At 40.2% G+C, this 12,936-nt stretch overlaps 1 protein-coding gene across 1 annotated transcript in view; it reads right to left on the reverse strand.

Annotated features, from left to right (window-relative positions):
* Nucleotides 1-12,936, reverse strand: part of Frmpd4 (FERM and PDZ domain containing 4) — a 1,030,958-nt gene that overhangs the window by 974,530 nt on the left and 43,492 nt on the right. The window contains exon 2 of the mRNA XM_087193747.1: nucleotides 667-791. The gene's annotated coding sequence lies outside the window, so the exon portion shown is untranslated. The remainder of the gene's footprint in view (nucleotides 1-666; nucleotides 792-12,936) is intronic.

Raw genomic sequence — 12,936 nt, forward strand, 5'->3', positions numbered from 1 at the left:
CTGTGAGTTTCAAGTTAAATGTGAAGGATGATACTTTCCTTAAAGATTGTTAGGAATACTCAAAAGTAAACCTGGGAGTATTTGGAGTACAGTAGGACCTCAACAAATATCAGTAATAATAATACCAACAATATTTATTAATATTATTTTTATCACATACTTCCCCCTTAAAATTCCCCCTTTGTTGTGTTTTGAGAGTTTCTGTTTCCAATGTCTTTCTCTAAAATCCAAGCAAACATATCACTTAAAATGACCATCAGAGAAAATTGGGGGGAGGATGTTAGTATCTTTGTAATTCACATATTATTCTACCCAATCATGAATTCCCTCAGTAATTAGTTTCCTGGAAAACTGTCTCCTGAGCAATAGAGATGACAACAATTAAAACATGAAACATTCATGACCTTCCCATCTTTTTGTTCAACTTTCTTATCCCAAGAATGTTAGAAAATAAGATTAGCTAACTGAAAATGACAGGGGTGGTTGTATGGGCCATTTAAATTAGTAAAAGACACATATAAACAGTCCCAAGCTAGCAGATTCTACTTTTTTCAGATTTCCTGGAGGGCAGTTACAGTGCCTAAAAGGCAAAGATTGGCCTTGATTTTTTACTTGTCTCCCCACAAATTTCCAAAGCTAAGAGATGTGGGCATGGCTGATACTCACCTTGCCTGTGGCCTCCATCAGGACCTTGACCTCCGCCCAGGGCACAAACTCCAATCCTTCCGGAGATTCTGCCATCCCTGGTGGATTCTCAGGCTCAGGCTTGCCTTCTGACTTACAGCTCATTCCTGGAGTAGAAAAGAGGTCACTTCTAGCTCTTTTTCTTTGTGTGACCCCATCCATTCCCCTGCTCGCACGCTACCATTTTTTCCTGTTCTCTAAGGCCGTTTTTCTGAGCAGAGTCACTCTCGGCTTCCTTAGACTTCCTCTGCTCACTGAACTCCCCTTTCTATGGCACTTTTTGGGATGATCCACATCGCTCACAAGTGACAAGGCACAAGGTGTCATCCTACTAATTAACATATGGCCTAATTATGGCTGTGTTACACTTTAGAAGACAGAATTAAAGACTGACATGACCTAAGTAATTAGGAGGGTAGACTGTAACGAATGGAAGCAGCAGCAATAAGCTTGGAGTGGGCAGAGACTTGGTCATGTCCTGTGGGGCTGAAAAGCTCCAGAAGCCAGTGAAAAACAGCTGGTCAAGATTCAGGTGCTTTTACACCATGGGGTCAGCTACAAACGTTGCAGTTTTACAAAGGGAGTATCTAATATAGGGCAAGATGGGGTTTTCTTTACTCCTCCCTGTGTTTGTTCTCCCCTCTGCCATCCCTGATCCTGAGGTGGTGCTTAGTAAGAGAGCAGAAAGGAATCAGAAAAAAATTTATGTCCACAAAGTTGAATTTTCATACACTGCTGCATAAAAGACGAGGATGGGCTGGGTTTCATGGCATAGCATGACTGATGTGCTAAAGCTGACACATCTAGTGAGGGGCAGGGGATAAGGACATAATGTGCATTGGTTGGGTTCCTCCAGAAGTTAACCTTGAGGGAAGAATGTGAGTACACATCATTTATTTGTTACAGATCTAGGAAACACTGGCAAGGAGTAAGAAAAGAAGAGAGGAAAGGAAAAGAAGGCAAGGCAGTGGAAGGTAGAATATCAAACAAGTTAGCACCGGGGGAAGGCGGAGCTCATGCCAGCTGGGAAACTATGTGAAGTCAAGTAAAACATGGCTGGCAAAACTTTTCTGTCAGGGGCCACATCATAAATATTTTCGGCTCTGTGGACCATGCAGTATTTGTTACACAACTCACTTCTGCCTCTGTAGAGAAAAAACAGCCATAGATAATACACAAATGAATGGGTATGGCTGTGTTCCAATTAAACATTTATAAAACCAGGCAGCCAGTGGAAGTCCTGTGGGTTGTCAACCTCTTGCTGTAAACTAGTGTTCTTCAGACTCCTGTAGTGAAGAACCAATTTTTTTAAATGCCCAGTCCTCCTCAAAACAAGCTTTTGTAAATATAACACAAATGAATCGCTAGAAAAATGACCTTTAAAAAATGGACATACAGGGCTGGGGATTTAGCTCCGTGGTACCACTGCCTGCCTTGCAAGCGCAAGGTCCTGAGTTCCATCCTCAGTACCACAAAAGTGAACATCCATGTATATAAAAGGGAGCCCTTTACAAACTGCCAGTGGGCATGTAACTTAGTACATCCATTATGAAAAAATAGCATGGAAGTAGCTCAAAAGATTAAAAATATAGCTACCATTTGACTCAGCAATTTCACTACTGGGCCTCTATCCAAAGGAAATAAATCAGTACATTTAAGAGATATCTGCACTCCCATGCTCCCTGCAGCACTATTTATAATAGTCAACAACCTAAGGGCCCAATAACTAATGAATAAAGAAAATGTGATCCATATATAAGAAAGAAATCCCCAAATCCTTGTATTTGTAACAACATAGATAGAACTAGAGGTTATTATGTTACACGAAATAAGCCAGCCACAGAAAGACAAATATTGTTAATCTTGCTCATATATGGAATCTAAAAAAGTTGATCTTATAGAAGTTGAGGGTGGTTACTAGAGATAATTAGTGGTTGGTTACTAGAGGCCAGGGAGAGAAAGGAGGAGGAAGGATGTTGGGAGAGAGAGGGAGAGGCAGGCCAGTGGATGCTAAGTTATGGTTAGAAGTAAGATGTTCTGTTGTACTATATTGCACAGTAGGATAATCATATAGAAGAAGAATGTATCGTATCTTTCAAAAATCTAGAAGAAAGGATTTTGAATATTTTTTTTAAATGACACACATTTGAGGAGTTAAATATGCTGATGTGCATGTTATACATCACGGGGTGTGTTGATCGATTCTCCAGGACAAAATACTGACATCTACAACTTAAAGGAAGAGAAGTTTATTTTGGCTCACAGTTCCAGTCCACGGTTGGTTTTCTTCAAGGTAGAAACATCATGGCAGAAAGGCAAGGTTGAGGAAAGCTGCTCAATCCATGGAAGCCAGGGAGAAGAGAGACAGAAGGGAGAGGGACAGGGAAAGAGAATGCAGCCTCCAAAGGCATATCCCCAGGGACCTGCCTCCATCAACTGGGTCTCACATCCTAACAGCACTTTCAGGTAATAGATTCATCAGTGGCTTAGCCCATTGATGGAGTTAGTGCCCTCAAATCCAATCACCTCTTCAGAAGTCTTTTAATCCAGTCAAGTCGACAATCAGTTTTAACTGGCACACATGGTAACCCACAAATAAATGTGATTCTATGGGTTAATTTTAAAAATAAAAGTGTTTTTTAATTATTAGATTGAAAACATATAAAATGATTCCATCCAATTGCTGGAAGAGCTTCTAAATGCCTACTCTAAAATTCTGTGCCTGTCCAATATTCTTAAGTGAAATCAATAGGACACACATGTGAAAATACAGAATAGTTTCTCTGGTGTGAAAAACTAAAAGTGTAAATAAGGATCAAAGTGTATAATTGATATTGTGAAATAGGAAGAAAAGGTTTAAAGGAGCAGGGGAAGTGGGGGGGTAGTGGAAAGAAAAGAAGGGAAAAGAAAAAAATGGAAACAAAGTCTTTGTAAATAGGGAAGGGAGGAGGGGGTAAAGAAGGGAGGGCAGGGAAATGGGGAAAAACTAAGAACTAAGATGCATCATGTAAAGGTACAAGATCCCAATGATGAATGTAACTGTACTATATACCTAAAATACTAATAAATTTAATGAAAAAAAATTCTGTGCCTGTCTTCTCACAGGTGGATAGGGACTTTGACCTCATCCACTCATCTAGCATCACAGCTCACAGCCCTGTGGCTCCATTACCACGTGAGAAGTTTAGGGTGCACAGCCACCAAAAGCTACCCATCACTGTTAAGGATGCTCTCAGAGACGTGGGCTCCTGGCCCTTCTGACATGCCTGGCTCATGCACCGAGCACACTCCTTCAGCCCAAGAGGTGCAGGTGCTTGTGAGAGGAGCCTATAGGTATGTATGGGCAAGTGAGAAGAGAGGTGTCATTGGTACAGCACTGGCAGTGTCATTCTAACGTGACAGAATAGAAAGAGCCACGCTCTGGAGGCAAGGAAATTGGGATACAAGTCCTGGCTCCACAATGTAACCTCTCTCATTCCATTTCCTTATCTGAAAAATGAGTAAAATATTGTAAGGGTCAGGTTGAAGTTCAAATGTGTTGATAAGAAGCCATAGATGTGTGGAACATTTGGGTACGTTAACAAGAGCTCAGTAGCAACTCGCCTCCGATAAAAATCCCCATATTATATAAAAGAGCAAGAAAATAGAGTCCTTTCCATTCCATCCATTATCCCCCATTTTACATCACTCAACTACACTCACCCATTGAGTTTAAGTGTGATTAGAGCAATAAAGCAGAGCCACAGTCAAGTCATAAATAAGATGAAGCTGGAGCTGGAGCCTTGAACAATGAATGAGATTAGAAAAGGCCAGGAAGAGAGAGGAGAAAATTTGAATAGTGTTTATTAAGTGCCCATTATACCCTGGGCTCATCGGGGTATACATGTAAGAATAACAAACTGCCCGTATTTTTAAAGGGTTTATGGCTGAACGAGGATAGGATAACACAGTAATGAGATGAATAGTGTAACACTTATTTGTTTCCTAAGTACCAGAAATCTTTCAAATATGTAATAATCCAGCTGACAACCCTGCAAGGAAGACACTGGTAACTTCATTTTAAGGACAAAACTATCCCTCAAGGAGGTTAAGTGATTCATTCAAGGATACACAGCTAGTGAGAAACAGAGCTGGGATTCAAACCAATGCTCACACTCTTCACATACCAAGCTTCAGAGGACAAAAACTGTAAGATAATCAATGTGATGAGCTCAATCTGGGCCGGGAAAAGAATGAGCAACTCATAAAACAGAAAAATGTCCTACAGGGAAGACAGCAAGGAAATGCCCCACCAATAATGTAAGTTTTCAAAAAATGGAAATAGGAAAAGTGGGGTCACATGATTACAGGCTTGACTACCAGGCTAAGGATTTTCAAGGTGTTTGCCCATGCAGTGAAGACCAGGCCCTCTATATAGGACTTTTCTAGAAGCTAAAAATCATAATTCAAATAATTTAATTTGAAAGGTCAAATTTAAAAATTAACAAATGTGTAATGAGGGAGAAGACTAATCCTAAGCAAGTGCACTACAACTGAGCTACACCTCCAGCCAGAGAAGACTAATCCTTATAGGAATTTATGTTTTATAAAGCAATGAAAATTCAAATAGTGCAATACTGGCTCAAGAACAGACAGAAATCAATTAATGGAAGAGAACCAGCAGCCCACTAAATGAGCTTAATTTTGTATAAAATAGAATATTTAATAAAGAAAGCATTATGAAACAACAGAAAAGAAAAACTCATTTAGTATATGTTGTTAAAAAACAAGTTAGGAAAAATAAAACATTTTTTACCTTATGTCATAGATCAAGTTAAATTCCAAATGGATTTAAGAAACTTTTTCAAAAAGTGGAGGAAATTCAAAGCCTAAACTTAATTTCTGGTAGAAAATTATTAGGAAATAATCAAACTCACAAAAAAAGAGAAATGCAGAAAAAGATCTATACATCTAATGTTCGATAAAAGGGTCTGATTAAGTAAATACCAGTATTTCACCTCCATAGAATAATATGTGGTCATTAAATAATCATAAAAACTACAGCAATATAAAATATGTTCCAACATGATATAACTTTAAAAAATAAAGTGTATTAGTTTTCTATTGCTGCTGTAACAAATAATCACAAACTGAGCTTCTTAAAGCAATGAAAACTTATTCTCTTGCAGGTCTGGAGGTTAGAGAAATTCAGGTCTCACTGGGCTATAAAATCAAGGTGTCATCTGGGCTGCATTTCTTTCTGGGAGCTTTAGGGGAGAATCTACTTCCTTGCCCTTTTCGGCCTCTAGAGGGCACTCACGTTCCTTGGCTGGTGACCCTTTCCTCCGTCTTCAAGGCCAGCAAAGGCCAGTAGAGTCCTAACATTGTATCACTCTGACCTCTTTCCATAATTACATCTCTCTCTGAGTTTTCTGCCTCTTTCTTCCAATTTTCAGGTCCTTTATGCTTATATTGGGCCCTCCCGGATAAATCAGGATAATCTTCCTATCTGACGTCATCTCATACCTTCAGTCCATCTAGAACCTTAACTATCTTTTTTTCATGTAATCTAACATAGTCCCAGGTTCTTGGGATTAGGACACAGACATCTTTGAGGGCCATTATTCTCCCTAATACATATGGTTTTTTTCAGATAGAGAAAATATACTCAAACATAACTGTATATTAGGATAGTGGGATAATGAGTAAATATTTTCTATTTTCCAAATCTTTCATAATGACAGATTACTTCTGTAATCTTTTGCAGATAAAAGAGTGGTATTTGGTGGGGGCAAAATATGAGAAAGGTTTGTTAAATTACTGGACTAGCACAAGAAGGTCTACTATGTTGGCACCATCCTTGCTTTTCCTTCTCAACATTTGTAGATTTTCCTCAGTCTGGTACCCCAATTCTTGCCAAGTAACCCCCAACACTACTTGGCATAGGCACATCATTGCCATTAATTTTCCTAGACATTTAAATACTCATCTGGAGCCTCATGCAAACAACACTGGGAAGAGGTGGTGCAATGGCCCAAGACATATTTATTAGAGAGCACTAAGAACAGGGAGGAGTCAAAGCGGGCTGGGTTGAGGAGCTGAGGGGGTGAGCAGTCTCTTCTAAACAGGTCGCCACCTGCCCACAGAGAATCAGGATAGTGGTGGGCAGATGATTAGGTACTTATCTTCCTTACACTTTTGAAAACTAATCATCTGGAGCAGAACCAAGTAGTATTGCCTTTTAGGAGTGGACAAAGGAGTACTCGAGGAAGGGCAAGTCATACTGATGCAGGGGACAGCATAGAGCAGGCTGTGGGCTGGCAGGCACAATGTTACTCCAACCTTCTGGTCATGGGAAGGAGTGAGTTCTAAAGGTCCCCAATCACCTTGAACAAGTTTGAAACAAAAGAAGTTCTTGTGGCTGTCTGTTCCTTGCTTCTCACACAGGTTCTAACACAGGAGGTCTGCAATGGGCCTGAACATCTATGATAGTCTATATTTTTAATGAGGTCTCAAGGGATACTGATTCTACTGGTCCACTGTGGGCCACACTTTGCGTAGCAAGTGTCAGCAAGGGTCACCTAAGAACTTGCAAGAAATGCAAGTATTCATGCCTCATCTCCTACCTATTGAGTCAAGAACTCTGTGATTCGGACCACAACCTGCTCTCTTAAAAGCACTCTGGGTGATTCTGATGCATGCTCAAGTCTGAGAAACCCTGGTATAGAAGACTTCAAGGCTTTCCTACAAATCCTACTCCCTCCCTATATAGCATCTAGGAGGGGAACCTGGATAGGATGTAGCCCAGGACAGAATGCCACTGGGCCACATGAGCAGAGGGTGAACAGGAAATAAGAGATGATATGTAATCCTCCCTTCTCTTCTGGGAGCCACCTGCTGTCAGAGCAAGAACTTCAAGCAGCATCTCTCCCCTCCATATTGCTCCATCGCTAAAAGGAGTTAAAATGCCCATGTTTGGGATACTTTATTTTGAAAAATATTAAAGTAGCTTCAAGATAGTTGAGTAGCGTCACTCTCCTCCTCTCATTTTCATGTGACTCCTGAGTGGGTGAAGTATGCCACTGTCTGTACACTTCTACAGAGCATGGGCTGTGCCCATGAAAGTGTGTCTCACCTGTGATATGATCAATCCTGGAGTTCCGGCAAAGAAAAGGTTAGGAACCATTGATCCATACATACTCAGTGGTCCTCCAGCAGAGCCTAATATCTCAGGGCAGCTTCTTGGGCTTTAATGTGCATAAATCACCCAAAAATCTTGTTAAAAGACCAGATTTTGCTTCAGTAGGTCTAGGGTGGGGTCTGAGACTCTGCATTTCAAATAAGCTCCCAGTGATACTGATAATTGCTGGTCCTTGTTACACATGTGAGTTACAAGGTAGTAAAATACACCCAAGTCCCACCCTACTTAATTTGTGGAAAGATAGCTTTGCATAGTGTGGACATGTCCAGTTTGCCTGAGATTGACAGAGTTGCCAGGATGCAGGACTTTCAGTGCTAAAACTAAAAAAGTTCGAGACAAACCAGGATGAGTAGGTGCCTGGCTATGTCAGGATTGACATTTACTAGGAAAAGCACAGAAATCCTAGGCAACTGTACTCTACACCCAAGTAATCTCTACTTTATCATGATTTTTCTTCAACCTAAGCCAAGACTTGACCTCAGATGCCCTCTTAACACTAAGTCCCAGCAACCACCACAAATCAACTTGCATTGGCAAAGGAAATGAAACTTACTTCCAACTGAACTAGAAGCCAAAAAAGCATTCTGCATCACTTATTGCTCCCTGTATGGCAATAATAAGCATAATGATGACAACAATGACAATGATGATAATTCACCAAAACCTGGTGTATGTTGAGGGTAAATTTTTATACTTATGTAACAGTAATTGTAGGTGGCAATAATGCATTCATTTCATAATGATTAATTATAAGTGTACCATGGAGTATTGGAAAAATCATATCTAAGGAAATGGGGGTACAAACGAGTGATTTAACTGCTGTGAGCCTGTTTTCTCTCTATGAAATGAGAAACTTGCACCTGGCTTCCATTTATGACCAATGTGTGGGTCAAGTGCTGAGCACATGCTAACATGCAGAAAGCCTGTAATGAATTTCATTCTTTCCCTTCTTCCTTTACCAGCAGATTCACTTCCCTAATCAGTGGCACAGCTAGTAGGGGAAGAGGGGACATCCTGCCCCGGGCAGCACATTTTGGGGGCAGCATTATTGGCCAAAAATAAAATTATATTGTAACAATTTACTTCATTTTAACATGGCAAAGGGTGGCAAATTGAAGGACTGCCCTGGGTGGCACAAACTCTCGCTATAGCTACAACATTGTCCCTAATTATAGATTTATCCAAATGAGCCTCACTCTAGGAGGACTGGAGCTTGATGGTTGGTTGATAAACCTCATTCCCAAAATCAGGAGACAGCTAGCATTTCTGCCCAAGGACTACAACTATCCCGTGGGGATAAGAGTACAAATATCCTGGGAAAACACTCTGTATGAATGAACCTACTAGGAGTCAGCTGTTAGCCTCAGTTTCACTGAGCTCCAGGTCTCCAAAGGTAACATCGCCTGATACTTCCGCCAGCCACGATCTCTATCAGTACAGTACTATAGTAGTTACCTATGACGCAAGGATCTCCCACCAAGCCCTACCTCTTAATGGTTCCACATCACCTCTACACCACCAAACTGAGGACCAAGCCTCCAACACATGTACCACTGGGGTACAAACTACATCCAAACCATAGCATTGCCTAACAAGTTACCCTAAAATTCAGCATCTTATAATACCAGGCCTTTATCAATCCACAGTTTCTATTGGTCAGGGATGTGAGCATGACTTAACTGGGCCCTCTGGTTCAGGCTCTCTCACAGGGTTGCAGTCAATGTTAGATTTCATCTGAAGACTAGATAGGAACTAATCCACATTCAAGTTTACTTAGGTGGTTGCTAGCAAGATTTACTTCCTGAAGGGTTACAATGAGGTCCTTGCTGGCTGCTGATCAGAGGCTATCCTCAGTTCCTTGCCAAGGAAACTGGGTATCAGAAGACCTGTTCCTTTCAATTGGTCTGCAGTCCTACTTCGTAACTTTACTAAAAACTCAAAAGTGTCCCAAAATCAACACTGTCCAGCTCCAACCCCTCTTTTCATTACATGACTTCAAAAAGCTCATAAATAATGCTGTATTTATGTGAAGAGTCAATTGTGTAGTTTGAGAATTGTTTCTCTTCGTGACTATAAAACATGCTAATATTATGAATTGTGTCAACCCAAATCACAAGTATTCAAAGCAAGAATGGAGCTGGAAAAAATCTTAGCAATTATCTGCTTCCTACTTCTCAATCTTGATTGCAGATTTAGAATCACCAAGGGGTGCTTTATAAAATTCTGATGCCCAGAGGACACCTCAAAACAATTTCATTGGAATCTCAGGCATTGAGATTGAGGAATCAGTGTACTTACAGCTCTCTAGAATCATAGCCGAGGCTTTCGATCACTGCTCTAGTCTAGAAAATGAGTGCCCAGAGAGAGGAGGTACTTTACTAGATGGCATAACTAAATAGTAGCAGAGAGCACCAGCACCATTCTTTTTTTTTTTTTGTACTGAAGGACCAAATTCTTTACTAGATGTTATCCAAACAGTGGTGCAAAACCTGTCCTCAGACAGCAGACTGTCTAGCAGATGCACACAGAGTCCTTTTCAAATATACAGACTCTGGATCTACCCAAGAGAGATTCTGATTTTGTGTTGGTTTATGAAGCTCCCCAGGTGATTCCAATGTGTATACAGGTGTGAGGACTACTGATCTAAAGTCTAGCATATAGCATGGAACACATCTGTTCTTCTTTTTTAGCCACAGATCACAAGGTAGGGAGGATATGTTCCCACATGTTCAAGGGGCTTTATCAAAATGAAATCATGTCTATAAATTCACAATGTCCAGAATGAGAATGTAGAATAGACATAATACATTAACACTACTCAAAAATGATCGGAATTCATTTTGAGGAATGAGAATAAAGCAATAGCATGCTTCATTATTCACGGCTTTGATATCAGAAGGAAATATAACACGAATGCTATTAGAAATAACCAAAAATATAATAGAGTTGGTGGTACAGCCATTATCTTAAATATGAAATGCGCAAAGGAAATGGGAAAACCCAAATATGTTCTCAGGACCCTTACATGAGTCAATGTGATGAGCAGTTATGTAAGAGTGAGGATGTGGAGATGTACAAACTGAGATTCAACCGAGGAAGGCGTATTAGATATCCACTGAAACAAATTACCTTGAAATTTAGCAGCTTAAAACAATAAACATTTATTATCCTTTTGGAAGTAAAGCAATTTAGCTGAGTAGTTCTAGTTCAGGGTCTCATGAAATTTCCATCATGGCATTTTGAAAGATCATTTCTAAGATGCATTATGTGGCAGACAAGGTGAAGCTGCGTACTGACAGAAAGCCTCAGTTCCAGCCACACATGACAAGGCACCTGGCTCCCTCCAAAGTGAGTAATCCAAGAATGAGCTAGGAAAGCCACAATACCTTTTAGGATGTAGTCTCTGAAATCATGTATTATTACTTCTACCTTATTTTATTTATTACAAGCAAGTCATTAGGCCAGGCTCACACTCAAGGGGAAGAATTAGATCCTGCTTTTGCGGGGGAAAAAAGTCAAATATTTGTAGACATATTTTAAACTCTCAAACAAGGCATAAGAGAACAGCAAAGACAAGATAGCACTTGCTGGTAGATTAAGAAGCTGATGAGAAGCAGTGTAAGCCCCTCTTACTTTGACAAGATCCAGGAATAGGTCTTTAGGATCAGCTGAAGCAGACTCTGGATGGAAACAAAGGATTATCTTTGATTTTAAGAACACTTTATTCCACAAATGTCTATCCACCTGCTTCTTGAAGGCTGAAATTGTTTTAATATTGAGGCAAAAGGCACAAATAGAAACTAGAGACAATAAATGAAAATAGTAATTTAGAAAAACAAGACAGCTGAAAATGGAATAGCTTACTATATGGAGAGACTGAGATTATAGATTTAATCTCATGTAGTGGGAGGATGACAGAATGGAAGAGAATTAGGAGAAAGGGACAGGAAAAGTTAGGCTCAGAGCTAGTACTAGATTTCAAAGACCCAACAAGTTTTCCCAAGTGGGGTTTTCAAGTGTTCAGGAATTCTATTAGTCCATTTTCTATTGCTAATAATGCAATACAACAGAGTAAACTATGAAGAGGCTTATTTTAGCTCACTTTTCTGGAGGTCACAGGTCAAGGGGCCACATGTGGTAATGGCCTTCTTGCTGGTACAGTCCCGAGGCCATATAGAGACTTGTGTAAGAGACAAGGAGCATGCATATTTGTCTTGGTCTCTCTCCTTTTTCTTATAAAGCCACCAATATCTAATCATGGGCTTCTACCCTGATGGCTTTATCTAATTCTAATCATCTCCCAAAGGCCCCACCTCTACATGTCATAGTTAGATTGAGTTTCCACCCTCTTACCACCTCACAATAAGAATTAAACTCCAACATGAGTTTTGGAGAGAACAAACCATAATAAAATCACATGGTAGCAGTAACTAATCAGCGGCCTCTATATTTTGCTTGATACTTTCTACAGTGAGATATGTTCACCCAGTTTAAATTTTTTAAATTGTTACAGTAAACACACATTACCATTAATCCTCCTCAAAACACACCATCTTATCTTGAATACATTATCTTGAATACATTTCTCCTATTGCTCTTTCTGAAGTAGTTCTGGTACTCTTCTTTTTTGAGTTTCTTCAGTTGTACTGTCATGGCTGGCTGCCTCGATGTTCTTTGTCGGTTGTACCTGCATTGGTCATCCTGGCTCCTCATTTGCTGTCACTCTTAGTTTTGTTGTTGTTGTTGTGATACTGGGAATCGAACTCAGGACGCTGTGCTTGCCAGGCAGACCTGCACCACTGAGCTAAATCCCCAGCGCTGCCTTGATGTTCTTAATTGATTCAAATGTTTACCTTTCGTGGACATTTTGACTTTGGGGAAGAGCTAGAAGTCACAAGCACAGTGGCAGATCCAGTGAATAAAGTAGATAAGGACATGCCATAATGTCTTTACAAGCCTGCCTTTCCATTGGATGTCACTCAGCAGCAGCATTCACCTTCTTGTTGGTCACACCTCTTAAAGACACTCACGAAAGAGGACTTCCAGAACTGCTACAGAAAGTGGAAAGTATG

This window comes from Heterocephalus glaber, unplaced genomic scaffold (assembly GCF_053883595.1).
Source record: "Heterocephalus glaber isolate CG9 unplaced genomic scaffold, H.glaber_assembly_v1.0 deba00001594, whole genome shotgun sequence".
NCBI classification, from domain to species: Eukaryota; Metazoa; Chordata; class Mammalia; order Rodentia; family Bathyergidae; genus Heterocephalus; species Heterocephalus glaber.